Genomic DNA, 17,049 nt, shown 5'->3' with positions numbered 1-17,049 from the left:
AAATTTAATAAAAAGTCTGCATTTACAGAAGTTGAGTCCACATAGGGATTTAAGTGCATATAACCTGCAATGTGGCTGGCCTCAATGGCTAATGTCTGTAACCCCAGCACTTTGGGAGGCCGAGACAGGCAGATCACCTGAGGTCAGGAGTTCGAGACCAGCCTGGCCAACATGGCAAAACCCTGTCTCAACTAAAAATACAAAAATTAGCCGGGCATGGTGGTGGGCGCCTGTAATCCCAGCTACTCGGGAGACTGAGGCAGGAGAATCGCTTGAACCTGGAGGCAGAGTTTGCAGTGAGTCAAGATCGTGCCATTACACTCCAGCCTGGGCGACAAGAGCAAAACTCCATCTTGAAAAAGCAAAACAACAAAATCTGCATGTGACAGAACTCTCTACACCAACCCCTCTGGTAAAGCACTAGGCCACTCCAACAATTCTCTAAAAATCTAAGCGTGTCCTGCTCAGAAAAATACGGTGGAACTCTCCTGTTAAACATAATTAAACAGCTGTACATTCTAAAATTCAACTTGTAATTGTGTGGAGCAATCTGGAAAGCCAGGGCACACTCTGAAGTTCCAACACATCACCCACCATGCCTTTATCTCACCAGTGTTGAAGCACAGAATTCACATTTTCTTTCTTTTTTTTTTTTAAGCTAAACATGTTAAATCAGAAGAATGCAAAAATGCTATTTCAACTGCTACAAATAAAAAACAGTGTATCTAAATCCGTGAGAGAAGGACAGCTGGGTATAAAAAAGATGTTATACAATTTTTCTATGTAATAATTATTCCCTATGTCACAGGCATATAATAATTTTCTGAGTACATGATATAAGGAAAAGTGCTCATTTTTAGGAAAAACTGTTTTAATAAAAATTCTACATTTACCAAAATTAAGGATTTGTGCTAACCCACGGCATTTTTTTACATTTTCCTGATGCTTAGTCAATAATAAACATATTTTGATTTCAGTAACTATTGCAGGTAAATACCCACTGAGCCCTAAATTCATAAATTGTGTTGTGCCCTAGCTGCTTGATAGTTATTGATAATTAGAGATAGTTATAACAGGCAGTTATAAGAGATAGTTATAACAGACAGTTATAACAGATAGTTATAACTCACAGCAGATAGTTATTGATAATTAGAGATAGTTATTGATAATTAGAGATAGTGATAACAGATAGTTATAACTCACAGCGGATAGTTATTGATAATTAGAGATAGTGATAACAGATAGTTATAACTCACAGCGGATAGTTATTGATAATTAGAGATAGTTATTGATAATTAGAGATAGTTATTGATAATTAGAGATAGTGATAACAGATAGTTATAACTCACAGCAGATAGTTATTGATAATTAGAGATAGTTATAACAGATAGTTATAACTCACAGCGGATAGTTATTGATAATTAGAGATAGTTATAACAGATAGTTATAACTCACAGCAGATAGTTATTGATAATTAGAGATAGTTATAACAGATAGTTATAACAGATAGTTATAACTCACAGCAGATAGTTATTGATAATTAGAGATAGTGATAACAGATAGTTATAACTCACAGTGGATAGTTATTGATAATTAGAGATAGTGATAACAGATAGTTATAACTCACAGCGGATAGTTATTGATAATTAGAGATAGTTATAACAGATAGTTATAACAGATAGTTATAACTCACAGCAGATAGTTATTGATAATTAGAGATAGTTATAACAGATAGTTATAACAGATAGTTATAACTCACAGCAGATAGTTATTGATAATTAGAGATAGTGATAACAGATAGTTATAACTCACAGCGGATAGTTATTGATAATTAGAGATAGTGATAACAGATAGTTATAACAGACAGTTATAACTCACAGCAGATAGTTATTGATAATTAGAGATAGTGATAACAGATAGTTATAACTAACAGCGGATAGTTATTGATAATTAGAGATAGTTATTGATAATTAGAGATAGTTATTGATAATTAGAGATAATGATAACAGATAGTTATAACTCACAGCAGATAGTTATTGATAATTAGAGATAGTTATAACAGATAGTTATAACTAACAGCGGATAGTTATTGATAATTAGAGATAGTTATTGATAATTATAGTTATTGATAATTAGAGATAGTGATAACTGATAGTTATAACTAACTAGTTATTGATAATTAGAGATAGTTATTGATAATTAGAGATAGTTATTGATAATTAGAGATAGTTATTGGTAATTAGAGATAGTTATAACTAACAGCAGATAGTTATTGGTAATTAGAGATAGTGATAACAGATAGTTATAACAGATAGTTATTGATAATTAGAGATAGTGATAACAGATAGTTATAACAGATAGTGATAACAGATAGTTGTTATAACTCACAGCGGATAGTTATTGGTAATTAGAGATAGTGATAACAGATAGTGATAACAGACAGTTATAACTAACCACAGATAGTTATTGGTAATTAGAGATAGTTATTGGTAATTAGAGATAGTTATTGGTAATTAGAGATAGTTATTGATAATTAGAGATAGTGATAACAGATAGTTATAACTAACCACAGATAGTTACTGATAATTAGAGATAGTGATAACAGATAGTTATAACTAACCACAGATAGTTACTGATAATTAGAGATAGTGATAACAGATAGTTGTTATAACTCACAGCGGATAGTTATTGGTAATTAGAGATAGTTATAACAGATAGTTATAACAGCGGATAGTTATTGGTAATTAGAGATAGTGATAACAGATAGTTATAACTCACAGCAGATAGTTATTGATAATTAGAGATAGTGATAACAGATAGTTATAACTCACAGCAGATAGTTATTGATAATTAGAGATAGTGATAACAGATAGTTATTGGTAATTAGAGATAGTGATAACAGATAGTTATAACAGATAGTGATAACAGATAGTTATAACTAACCACAGATAGTTATTGGTAATTAGAGATAGTTATAACAGATAGTGATAACAGATAGTTATAACAGATAGTGATAACAGATAGTTATAACTAACCACAGATAGTTATGGGTAATTAGAGATAGTTATAACAGATAGTGATAACAGATAGTTGTTATAACTCACAGCAGATAGTTATCGATAATTAGAGATAGTTATTGATAATTAGAGATAGTTATTGATAATTAGAGATAGTGATAACAGATAGTGATAACAGATAGTGATAACAGATAGTTATTGATAATTAGAGATAGTGATAACAGATAGTTATTGATAATTAGAGATAGTTATTGATAATTAGAGATAGTTATTGATAATTAGAGATAGTTATAACAGATAGTTATAACAGATAGTTATAACAGCGGATAGTTATTGATAATTAGAGATAGTTATTGATAATTAGAGATAGTTATTGATAATTAGAGATAGTGATAACAGATAGTTATAACTAACAGCGGATAGTTACTGATAATTAGAGATAGTGATAACAGATAGTTATAACTCACAGCGGATAGTTATTGATAATTAGAGATAGTTATTGATAATTAGAGATAGTTATTGGTAATTAGAGATAGTTATAACAGAGAGTTATAACAGCGGATAGTTATTGATAATTAGAGATAGTGATAACAGATAGTTGTTATAACTCACAGCAGATAGTTATTGATAATTAGAGATAGTTATTGATAATTAGAGATAGTGATAACAGATAGTTGTTATAACTCACAGCGGATAGTTATTGGTAATTAGAGATAGTGATAACAGATAGTTATAACAGATAGTTACTGATAATTAGAGATAGTGATAACAGATAGTTATTGGTAATTAGAGATAGTTATTGATAATTAGAGATAGTGATAACAGATAGTTACTGATAATTAGAGATAGTGATAACAGATAGTTATTGGTAATTAGAGATAGTTATTGATAATTAGAGATAGTGATAACAGATAGTTACTGATAATTAGAGATAGTGATAACAGATAGTTATTGGTAATTAGAGATAGTTATTGATAATTAGAGATAGTGATAACAGATAGTTACTGATAATTAGAGATAGTGATAACAGATAGTTGTTATAACTCACAGCGGATAGTTATTGATAATTTCTGCCTTTCTGTTAGAGTCACTTCCACAGATAGTTATTGGTAATTAGAGATAGTTATTGGTAATTAGAGATAGTTATAACAGATATAGTTGTTATAACTCACAGCGGATAGTTATTGGTAATTTCTGCCTTTCTGTTAGAGTCACTTCTGTAAACAGGAAATGGTGGGTTCAGCCGTGAGTTCCCAGCTAAAAGGCAGCTGAAAAGCTACCTGGCTTCTTTTCCTAAAGTCAAAATCAACTCGTACGGAGCTTAGGTTTATTTCTTGAGAACTCTGCCTCAAAGGCTTCATCTTCCGATGGCCACTCAGTGTCTCCTAGACATTAGGCTTCCTCAAGAGGAGTAGGAGGCCCCAGGGCCAATTCTCTGGCCTTCTCTAAGGACTGAACTAGTCCCAGGAGATCGTGATCATGGGCTTTTGCCAGGGAACCTGGGTTCATACTAGTTGGTCATGATGGAGTGTTTTAAATAATTTTCATAAATAATAAAGGACTAAATTTCAGATGTGGATTAGAAACGCACACACAATTTAAAGCAGATTCAGGCTTATATTCTTAGATGAAGTCACTCTCCTCCGGCTGAATTCCAATATGTTTTGCTGAGTAGGAGTGAAATAAAACCAACACAGACTTTCAGCTAACCAGTCCAGGAATTTCTCTTGGTCCCGGGCCCAGGGGAGTGGGTCCCGTGTGACTGTCTTCGGTCCTGTGAGTCACATGCAAGACAATTAAGAATCCCTTTCTCAGGAATTCTTTTAAAAAATACTGTTTTTTTAATTAACACATAATAATTGCACATATTTATGGGAACAGTGTGATATTTTGATACATGTGTACGATGTGTAATTCTCAGACAATTATTCTGCCCCTGAAATCCTAGCAATTAAGAGACTGGCAGAGAATACATAACCCGTGGAAGCCACAATGTGTTCAAGGCCAATGGCAACTGCCTGCCTAGACTAAGGGTGGGAGATGAGTCTCCTACCAAAGTGAGAACCAGATGGCCAAGCAAAGGCCACGTGTGGAGAGTCCCCAGAGTGAGGAAAGCATTGGATGGTGAGGAGGTTGAGATGCTGCTCGTCTTGACTTCTCTTGCTTCATGGAAGAAACAAAGCACCTTTTACATTTTTCTGCATTTCCATTGTTTTCTCAGAGATTTTCAGTATTATTCCTACTTTTTATTTTTAGTAGGTTCAATTTTTTTCTTAATAGGTTCAATTTATTATTCAGGTAAATTTAATTTAAATGATTTTGCTCTACCACATTGTCAGGCTTTTTTAACAGAGAGTTTTCTTTTCTTTTCTTTTTTTTTTTTTGAGACGGAGTCTCGCTCTGTCGCCCAGGCTGGAGTGCAGTGGCCAGATCTCAGCTCACTGCAAGCTCCGCCTCCCGGGTTCACGCCATTCTCCTGCCTCAGCCTCCCGAGTAGCTGGGACTACAGGCGCCCGCCACCGCACCCGGCTAGTTTGTTGTATTTTTTAGTAGAGACAGGGTTTCACCGTGTTGGCCAGGATGGTCTCGATCTCCTGACCTCGTGATCTGCCCGTCTCGGCCTCCCAAAGTGCTGGGATTACAGGCTTGTGCCACCGCGCCCGGCCAACAGAGAGTTTTAATTTAAAAATAAGCCCCACCTTCCTATTTCTGAGAAATGTAACCTTATTCAAATAGGCAGGACAAGTCAAAAGGTTTCGGTGCAAGACACTGTACTGAGAATAAACATTAGGCCACTCAAGTGGGCACAACAGCAGTGGCAGAATGCTTTCTTTCTATTCACCAGAAATCAACTTAATTAATAATTTTAGTATCTGACATACCACAAGCTGATCCTTTTTTTGCTATTGATATTTTCCTAACCATCTTAATATGCTAGGTATGAGACTAGATATATTAAAATATGGTTTCTGCCCTCAAACTCCACATACCCTAGAGGTTTGGATTTTTATGTCTTTTGTGAACACTTAAGTCATGATGAAACAAGAAACACACAATAAATGGAACAGACATGTCCAGATCCTTTGGCACCAAGAATATTTCTGGCAGCCCATTATTCAGTTGCTGGGGAATTCTTTTAAAGCCATTAACCATACTCTACATGGTAAGGTAATATTATTCACTTTCGCCAAAGCAGTCCAACATGGGGAAAGAAGTAGAGAAAACAAAAGTAGCTGGCAGACTCCCTTGATTCAACACTTTTTAAATGAGATTTATAATATAGAGAAGTTTAAAACATGTTATATTTTTTTCAGGAAAACCGAAACAGCAACAATAATTAAAAGGAAAATATATAGCATAGAGAATGGATGCCCAGTCATCTCTCAGTATTCACAGGGAATTAATTCCAGGACCCCTGTGGACCCCAAAATCTGCAAGTGTTCACATCCCTGATATAAAACAGTGTAGAATTTGCATATAACCTTGCATCCCTTCATACTTCAAACCATCTGTAGATTAATTATACCTAGTAATATATACGCTATGTAAATAGTTGTTATATTGTACTGTTTTTTATATTTGTATTGTTTTTATTGTTGCATTTTTTCAAATAATTTTGATCAGAGGTCAGTTGAATTTGAGGGTGCAGAACCTATAGATACGGAGAACCAACTGTAATACCTGGAAGGAACTTTTTCCTTTCAAATCTTAGATGAAGTCATTAGAAATAACGACTTGTTGATTCTTCACTTTCAAAAACTATCCTTTGTAGATCTAGTGTCCAGTCAACAGAATTGAAATGCAGAGTGGAAGAAGGCAGAGTCCAGAGACAGTAAACAAACCTTGGACTAAACGGCATTTAGCCGCAGAGCAAGTCCTAGTGTTTACCACGTGTGTCCAGGGTGACAAACCAGCCTTTAAGTGCCTTCCAGATAGGATGTTTCCTCCTCAATAAGTAAACTAGCCATTGCTCCTTCATAAATGAACCCAGCTCTGCCTGTCCATTCTCCTCTCGCCGTCCCTCTTCCACCCTATCTATCAGCCTCTGTGGCTTCCATTTTCCCTCCTCTCTGACAACGTTGCTGCACCACGATTAGCAACAAGATGGAACCTCTGCCAATTTCTCCCCCTTTCTGGTAGCAAGCTCTCTCTCCTCAGCTGCTGGAAAGCCAGGCGCACCCACGACCAAGTTTGCTGCCACATGCAACAGCCTGTGTGTAAGAGGGAAGAATGGGTCATGTGTGCAGAGGGGAGCAGGGATGGAGAGAGGAAGGTGACTCCTCATGGCGTCCCCATCTGCCTCCGTGCCCTCCAGCAGGACGCCCTTGCCTTCCCTCACTTCCCAGTTACAGGCAAGAAAAAATAACCTGTGTCACCTATTCTCATTTTAAGTCGGGGCTCTGATACCTGTAGCTCAAAGAGCACTCAATATAAACAATGAAAATAAGAACAATTCCTTGAGCACCCAAATTTTAGGTGGTAAGGAAAGCATGTTTAACAATTTCCAGCCATCTTTAGTCCTATTTTAAATCAAGAGTGGCATTTCCCCCAAATTAACACAGCAATAAACAGTTTACACTTATTAATCCCTTACCAAGTAGGTGCTAACTTCCTATATACTAGCTAACTTAAGTTTCTCAAATACTCTGTGAAATTAGTACTATTATTACATCCCCTTTTCAGGTGAGGAAACCAAGGGTTAGAGATTAGGAACCCCAGGGCCAATGTTCTTATTTACTCATTGGATTGGATTGTCTTGGGGACTGTGTTCTAGTTTTCCCTTCCTTCTCCATATTCCTGTTTTTATTCTCCTCGCTATCAGGTGTCTCCCACCTCCTGCCATCTGGTTATAATAATAATTTTTAAAAAACATCTTTTTTATTCTACAAAGCTTTGGTGTCTGATGATGAATTCTGGAAGCCTGTGAATGTCTATAGAAGTTCTCTGTCATCAAACCTCCTTGCACACAACCTTCCATCCAAGCCCTGAGAATTCTCCCGTGTTAATTCTGCTTAACACTCCGCAAGCACAGGGAAAGTTCATTCTGTACAAATACACATAGACAAAAGGTCATTCCCCAATACACTCTCCACAGCTGATGGAACAAGGGCAATTATTGTTTATTTCCTCTACGTTTTCTGTAATAGTGGTTTAAAACCACAGGGCTTTGCTTGTTACTTGAAATCAGACACCTGAATTCTAGTAACAGCTCTGCCTTTGGTCATCTTTATTTCCTTAGACAAGTTACTCTTTGGTCTTTCTCTTCCCTAAATATAACACAAAAGGGTTTTTCACAGGCTCCTTTCATGTTGCAGTTTTATATTTTCATGAACATCATCACTGGAAAAGCAGACATCTCTGCCTTCATACTGTGAATTCATCATTCACTTGGTCATCATGTTTCTTCATTGATTCCTTTTACCAATCATTCTTTCAACGGATTCATTGCTCAGTTTTTACGACAGAAAAAAGGAACTTCGTTTTCTCTCTAGGTTACCTAATGTGGTGGTAAAACTGGTGGTCAAAGGAGGCACAGTTTTCATCCAACTCAACAGTTTTTCGTGAAGCATGTCTGAGCCACTGAGAGCCACCTGAACGTGGACCTGCGCCTCCGCTTTTTCAAAATAATCAGCAGAAAAGGATTAATAATTCATGGAAGTGGTGGTTTTCTGCCAGCATATTCCTATAAAAAGGGAAATATTTTCACATACTGTAGGGGCTGCCAGGCAGCTGAACATGTGGCCTGGCACGGAAATTGGTGATGAAACTAAAATATCAGGAAATTGTACCACTCATAACTTTTCTGCCAGAAGCTGCATTTACATTACTTTTAACTCTTAAGAGGAAAAGATTTTCATATCTAATCAGAGGAGCCAAGAGTTTTTGCCATGCATTGAACATTGAACATAATGTGAAATTCTAAGAGAAAAATAGATTTTTCTTCTCAATTAACCAATAGTGACATTTTACTTAGCCAGTATTAAGATGCTCTTCTGTTGAAATTTAGCTGAAATCTGCGTAACCCCGGAAATGACTGCTCTAATGGATGATATGTACCCGAGGAACACAATTTTCTCAGCAAATGAGTAATTTCAGCCTTTTAGGTTAAATGGTGAGACCTGCAAAATTTTCCAAGTCCTATTTCCCACATGAGATTTATCATTGATAGATTAAAAGTAATTGTAGAGATAGAAGTAAGACTAAAGATTATTTATCATCCCTTAATTAATAGTTTTCATATTTAATGACATATTATTTTTTAAAATATCATTTTCATATCTACCTAATACTCTTGCAATGTCTATTTTCCCCTGATCTGATCGTAAATATCCATATGGCACAACCTTAAGTATATGACAATTGCTGTTGTTTATATTTTGCTTTTTATCCCATGTATCCTTTGTGAGTTTTCATAATGTCTTAATATTTTATCATCTTATATGATGAGTGGGTGATCCCTTCATAAAAGACAAAAGTCAGAATTCATCAATCTCACTATCAACATATGTTTAATAGTGTGCTTTACAAAATAAATAGCTTTATATTTTTCCTTATTTGTAAAATAACATAATGATTTACAAAACAGGAAAATACTAAAAATCTTTTGTTTTTGCGTAGACACCCCCACAAAGACCAGCACATATAAAATACGACCACTCTATTTTAAATCCTGCTTTAATTACGTATTAATATATAATTAACTCAGTGTCTATAAATATAGCCATGTAATCACTTTACTGCTTATATAGTGTTCCATAAATCAACAAAATTTAATTTCTGATTAATGTATAAATTTATATCTACATTTTTGCTATTATACATAACAATGCAATGAGCAACTTTACCTACATCTTTTAACATTCATTCAATTATTCTTTTAGGGCAAATTCCTAGGAGTATAATTATACATATATGTAAAATTTTGATTAACACTATCAAAATTGTAACCCTCAAATTTATTCAAATACATGTGCTTAACTGAATTTTTTTTACACTGAATTGAGTTTTTTATAAACCTTTTTTATCTTTTACAAAACATTTTATTTTAACTTACATTTTTATAATTAGTAATAAAATAAATTTTCTTAGGTTTGTCAGCAATTTTAACATTTTATGTGTATGTTGTGTGAACTGTCTCTTCGTGCCCATTGTCTGTCTAGTAGATGTTTGTCTTTAATCTTTTAATCCCAAATATGACATATCTGCAGCCAATACATTTGCCCTTGAGGTTCAAAATTTCTTATATTAACTTTCCGGAATAGAACTGATGAATGTTTATCATTATTAATTTCTACTATTTTCGCTTTTGAATGTTTCAATTTTCTTTTGTTGTCCCAATAAGTGCAAACAAATATTACATTAGGTTTTTTGTCCCTTAGGAATTTTTTAAAATCCAAATATCTCAACTCAAGAAGGTATTGAATGAGCTCAACACATGTGGTATGCCCCCATTTTGGGTTGGCCAGTCAGGTTGAAAAGACCCTGCCATAGCTACTCACTCTTTGTAGAGACTAGGGCAGGTCTGTTCACAAACATGCAGGCTTCAACACTCTCATCTATGCACAGAGGGTGCTGCAACACCTTAACATGGTTTCTTTCCAGAACTTACTCTCATATTACTCTCAAATGAAACATGAATCCTAAATCATTAACTCCATCATCAAATAATGAATTTTCCAAGATAATCCTTGACTACAAGATTTCTGGTTTAAGATTGGTTCTGATTGTCAGTCTATAATGCTTCCTCTACCAACTTCCCACTAAAGTAACTATAGACACACTGGAAAGTAGACACACACACACACACACACACACACACACACACAGAGAGAAAGTTGTGCTACTAGTAAAAATCCCTTTAAGAACCTTGAAAATAGAATCATAAAGGAATTTTCAGTAGTAGGTCAATTTAACTGAATTGCAAAACTCAAATTGTTGTGTTGTATGCATATGTCTCCCATGGAAACCAAGCAAACAAGCCAGCCTTAAAGAAGATACAAGTATGTTTCATTCTTTTCCCACAGTGTTCCCCTAATTCAGAAACACAAGATTCGCATTAAATAGAAACTGGGCAACCGTGTCCTTCCTGAATAGAAGCCTCCTTCTGAGAAAGCCAGACTCTTGCTCTTATCATGATCATGATCACCCCACCTTCCCCTGACTTCTATTAGATCTTTCTACATCTCGTCCTACTCTCAGAAACAACGGGGCAACTGGGCAGTAAGAGAGTGTGTGCATCGCGTGCGTGTTGGGAATCACAGAAAGAAAGAAGGAAGCCAACCCCCTCAGCCCAGTGTCTTTTAGGAGATACAGCACTCGTCAGTAGCAAGTTATTGGAACAGTTAGGGACGGAAAATTCCTGGCAGTTATCCAACATGAACACCGGAAATAGCCTAAATATGCAGTAATTATAAAATGTTTATATACGCTATTTAAATAGAGTGGGTAGTATATGACATTAAAATTAGATTTTTGATAAAATACGATGAGAAAGCTCAGACACACAGCCTTCATGCAATTTTGTTGAAAATATAGTGAACATGCTGTTACAACTCATCCATACCCAGGTTTCCATGACTTCAAACTTTGTGTTCTTTTTCTGCTATGTCCGTAAGAGTATTTAGAGACACAAGATGGCTAATCATAGAATCCGGGGGAAATTAGCAATATTTAAAGAGCAGATCAAGAAAGAGGAACTACTTAAGACAACAAAAGGAGTATAAGAATGTGCAGGCCAGGCATGGTGGCTCACGCCTGAAATCCCAGCAGTCTGAGAGGCCGAGGAGGGCAGAGCACCTGAGGTCAGGAGTTTGAGACCAGCCTGAGACCAGGCCAACGTGGTGAAACCCTGTCTCTACTAAAAATACAAAAATTAGCCAGGCATGGTGGCGGGCGCCTGTAATCCTAGCTGTTGGGGAGGTCAAGGCAGGAGAATCGCTTGAACCTGGGAGGCAGAGGTTGCAGTGAGTCAAGATCCTGCCATTGGACTCCAGCCTGGGCAACAAGAGCAAAACTCCGCCTCAAAAACAAACAAAGAATGTGCATGGAGGAGTTTTAAGAAAGAGCGAGTCAAATCTAGCAGAGGCCAGCTTTGATTACAGGTGATCATTCATCACAGGCCTTTTGGAGAAGATTGGTGATGTGTATCAAAAAAGTTTCAGTGGAATTGTGGAAAAGGTAAGTGTGATGGAGTAGTGAGCTGTGAACTAAATGGAAGGTAGAGAAGGGGAGACAATGAGGACAGACTTCTCTTTTAAAAGGCCAGAAAAAACAGACATGGAAAGGAATGAGAATGCAGGTGGGAGATGAGCCAGACAAACTGGAAGATGAGGTGAAGCCAAAGGACAGGGTGGCCCTTCAGCACAAGACCCACGGGAGTCCTTATAAACTAAAGGGTAGGAACCAGGGGCTGAGTAGAGGTTGACAACACAGAGGGAAGGACATTCCAAGATTTCTTAGTAGCTGAGTGAGGAGAAGACCCTTAGCACAGGTAGAGGAGCATGGCATGAACAGAGAGAGGAGTCTGAGAGCAGAGGAAACAGAGAAGACGACTGTCCTGGGACCAGATGTGCAGCAGGCGATGGGCAGGCAGGCGGGGGTTCAGGCAGGACTCATAAGCTGTGAGTGCCTGGAGGGGCAAGCTGGCTGACTGCGTATTTCCGTAAATGCAGTTATTACAAAATCCATACACAGATTTTACTTTTCAAAGAACTATAACACACAGAACACCAAAACTACACAAAATAAAGCCATCTGTTTTAGACAATTTAGAAAATACTTAAGCATATGGCCGTGTTCTTCATTATGAAGAATAGACCTTTATTGTAAAAGTCTGAAATTCTGAGCTGCCTTTGACTGGGCTCCATGATATGCTCTGAAAGCTACTTTAAAAAATAAACCTCTAATATACATTTGCTTATTTGTCTTCTGTTTCTTTCTCATAAAAGTGGACTACAGAAGACAATTCCAGTAACCATAATTTCAGTGATTTGAAAGCTAGATGAATAGGAGTTTCCTGCACCGTCTCATAACATTACATTTGCCCAGAAAACTGCTTAAACTTGACTTCAGACTGTTACTACACTCTGCTTCTATAGTGGATCGGTTCTCTGGTTTATGTGAAATTCTAAGACGCTTGCATAAGATTTCATCCTATTCATTCTTATATGAACTTCATGATATGATGAGATAAAAATGTAATCAGATAAAAATCTCCAGGCAAATTACTTCCTAAGTGACAAATCACTAGAAAGTGAGAATTGTTATAATTCCAAGTCTGTACTCCACCTCCAGGGATGCGCTTTCAGGAACAAACAAAGGTGGATCTACTGTGGTCCAGTGTAAGCAGAGGAAAGACTTGTGTCTGAGCAAGAAGCCACGTTAGAGAATCTGCCTAAGGGCAGCCTGGCAGTCTTGACCCTTAAACGCCACAACATCTTTGTAAGTTAACATTTGCTTCACATGTACTTATTTTCTAGGCCTCAAATATAAAATGATTCAGTAGCTTCAATGACACTCAGCTTTCATTCCTCCTCAGAGTAGCTTGCTATTGCACATACTTTGAGTAAATTGCACCCATGATGCTCATCTCCCTCTGTCAGTTTTCTCTCAAAACCATAAATGAAGAACCCGTGCCTGCAATTTCAGCAGGGCAGATGGCAATGATTCAACTCTTGCAGCAAAATTAACTTGGCCTTGAATCCCCACTTCCCTCCCTGCCATGGGTCAGATATCATACTGGGACACGTGGTGTAGGTCTATGAGTCAGTCAAGGCATCTCTAAAATGAAGGTCACACAGTCTTCCTATAACCGCAATGAGGATATGTAATCAAAGCATCTGAGCAGTCTCTGGCACAAAGTAGGTGGTAGATAAATGGTAGCCACCACTAACTGAAGGTTCTCAGCCAGTGTTTAAATGAACAATGCTGGCAGGCAGGCTTGGCTCGGGAGCCTGAGGGCACCTATGGTCCAAAGCCACCACAGCCCAATCCCTGCTCTGCACTCTGTCCCAACACACGCACCCAACCCTTGCGACACACACACTCTGAAGCAAAGGTATGAGTTAAAACGAACATAAATATGCTTTCGTGTTGCTTCTCTTTTTAATTTGGCACACCGTTATGTTTTGTGGTTGTTTCAGTTTACCCGTGTTGCATTATCTACTTTCGCTTTTAGTGTCTGTTTGCCAAAACCCCCCTAAAATTATCTTAGGGGAAAGGCATAGAACATGTATTAAGGTCAAATCCATAAGTAAGTCATTCATTTAAACTTAAATCCTTCATAAAGAGCTTACCAAACTTATAAAAATATTCAGATCGGCGGTGTTTATGAGGCTGCCCCTTAAAAACACACACGAGAACATAAATGCAATGTCGGGAATTCTGTCATTTGTGCAGAAGTTAAAACAGGCCCGACATTGTGGCCACACACATGCTGAGGACACAAGAGGACTGAGAAAATGAGCACATGCAAAGTTGACCAACAAGGTGTCTTAAGAAACAACTGCATTTTTGCCCAACAAAAATTTCTCTTTTGAGAGAAATAAGAAAATAGGGTAATTTCATTTTTCTTATTTGCCATGATTTATATAATACTGGCAAGCATTTCAATGGAGCATTCTCCGTTTCCATAGGCAGAGGATTTTTTCTTTTATATTCCTTGGGGCATCTTATAAGGCATTACAATTACTTTGTATGGCTTGTGGCTTTCTTTACACTAACTACAAACTCCACTTTGCCAGAAGTGTGTGCCAAATAGTAATGTTCACTTGTTAAAATTAAATAAAGAAATGTCGTAGACACGTTGATAGTTAAAAATTTTATGAAAAATAAAAACTAAAGAAGCACATTTACTTTAAACTTACAATAGCAGCTTATTGTTTGTTTTCCCTGAACATACGTCAAACACAAAGTTCAGACAAAAGACCTTAATGTTTATTTATTATATGCAGGGACCAGTGGTTAATGGTTCTTCATTTTTAATACAATTGATAAAAAATATGCCATGATATATAATAAAATATTAAATGTATTGTTAAATGTATATAGAAAAATCTTCACACATTTCAAGATTTTGATTTCAAGTACCATACTCCTGAGAACATTGCGTATCTCTACATGATTAGTTCTGTCATTATTTAAATTAGCTTTGCTCTTAAATGTCAGGTATTACCTTTGGGTTAAAATGCTGGAAATAAAACAGACCCCCTAATTTAATAACAGCCATGAGACAGGTAAAAGCAAGACACTCATTTGATTTATTCCATAAATGTTGATTGATCCCTCATATATAATGGAGAGTAGGATACAGCAGTGATCACGGATCTTGTGGCATACTGAGGGACAGATAATAAAAATAATCAGGCTGTATGCACACACATTCCATGAAGAAAATAAAGAGGGAGGAGATAAATATCAAAATGAAAGGGTTTATACAAAAAGTGAAAGGTTTTTTTTGTTTTGTTTTGTTTTTTTTTTTTTTTTGAGACGTAGTCTTGCTCTGTTGCCCAGGCTGGAGTGCACTGGCGTGATCTCTCATTGCAAGCTCCACCTCCCGGGTTCACGCTATTCTCTTGCCTCAGGTTCCTGAGTAGCTGGGACTACAGGCACCCACCACCATGCCCGGCTAATTTTTTGTATTTTTAGTAGAGATGGGATTTCACCAAGTTAGCCAGGATGCTCTCGATCTCCTGACCTGATGATCCGCCTGCCTTGGCCTCCCAAAGTGCTGAGATTACAGGTGTGAGCCACTGTGCCCGGCCAAAAGTTTTTTAATGTAAGCAATATTTTTTGTTTTTTTCCAAAGGTGATGGATGAACTGTAATCTGAGGTTTGACTTTATGGTTGTTCTTTCACTCATTCTAAGTTAGCTACACCCCCTCCGACTGGCTGCTGTTCGTTAGAGAAATATTCATTCTTCATTTAAGACCTTAGGCAGAAGCTCCCCAGGCTTCCTTTTCTGGTTCAGTTTGCATTCCAGGGGAGAGCACTGGGATGGTGAGAAAGCTACAGAAACTAGTGCCTACACGTGTCTACTTGAGTCAGGGTTCAGGAGGTCACAGATCTTCAGGGCTTGGCCCTCAGGGGCATTCCTGGCTGACCACTGCAGGGGGACCAGGTGTGCTGGAGGCGGTGGCAGCTGCTGGGGATCTCTACTCAACTCCACGTTCAGCGGCGTCACGTTCACAGCTTGGCATCGCCCATGGTAGGAGTATTTATGCCATGAATATCAGTAAATACTACAATCCAGATCTTTCCTCCATTACTATCTGGTTATTACAAATTTGCAGTGCACTAGTGGGTGGAACGTCTTTTTGGTGACTATCTTAGCAGCTGGATGGGCTCAGTTCAATCAAGCAGATGAAACAGGCTTAAAATAGGAGGCTATGAAAATCTGGGCCCAATAAATCAACTATAGAAAAAAGCAGTTCACAGTGACTCCACCTAGGTAGCCCCCTCAACAATCAGGCTTCCATTTTATGCTAAGTTGAGCACTTTTTCCTTTTAGTACTCAGTTTTTAGGAAAAGGAATAACTGAAAATGAAAAAAACCGAAAGCAAGAGCTGATGAAAAATATCACGTCCGGGCCATTTTCTGCACACTTGGCAAAATACCCTGTTCTCTCAGTAGGATCAGCCTGCCAAGAGGCGCAGCCACCACCACTCTGAGATGTTCTTGCTGGAGCAAGGAGATTAAAGGCATAAACAGAAAGATTCTCAACAGCAAGAACTTAAAATGCTGTCATTGAGGAGGAAACACAATTAAACTGAACACCTTTTTGAACTAGTCCTTCTATTTCCTGAGGTTTTATCATATATGTCTAAGCAACTATGTAGTCTAACAGTGAAACAGACACTTCCTGCCACACAACCTCTTCCTATCTTCTGCGAAAGAAAGACTACAAATGTCTTACTCGTGACTTTGTTTCACTTAGTGGCCACAAGGGCCAAGCAGGAGCACTGCGTTTCTGATATGGGTCACACGCGGGAGGAGGGGGCGAGCCGCACACTTCCTGGATGTCTTTGCTTCGCAT

General features: G+C 37.4%; 1 protein-coding gene across 15 annotated transcripts in view; it reads right to left on the bottom strand.

Annotated features, from left to right (window-relative positions):
- LOC105478913 (piezo type mechanosensitive ion channel component 2) overlaps positions 1-17,049 on the bottom strand; it is a 475,658-nt gene that overhangs the window by 238,982 nt on the left and 219,627 nt on the right. The gene's annotated exons all lie outside the window — the stretch shown is intronic.

The sequence above is a fragment of the Macaca nemestrina genome, chromosome 19 (genome assembly GCF_043159975.1).
Source record: "Macaca nemestrina isolate mMacNem1 chromosome 19, mMacNem.hap1, whole genome shotgun sequence".
Classification (NCBI taxonomy): Eukaryota; Metazoa; Chordata; class Mammalia; order Primates; family Cercopithecidae; genus Macaca; species Macaca nemestrina.
The sequence above is the reverse complement of the archived record's forward strand: the minus strand, read 5'-3'. Positions and strand labels throughout refer to the sequence as shown.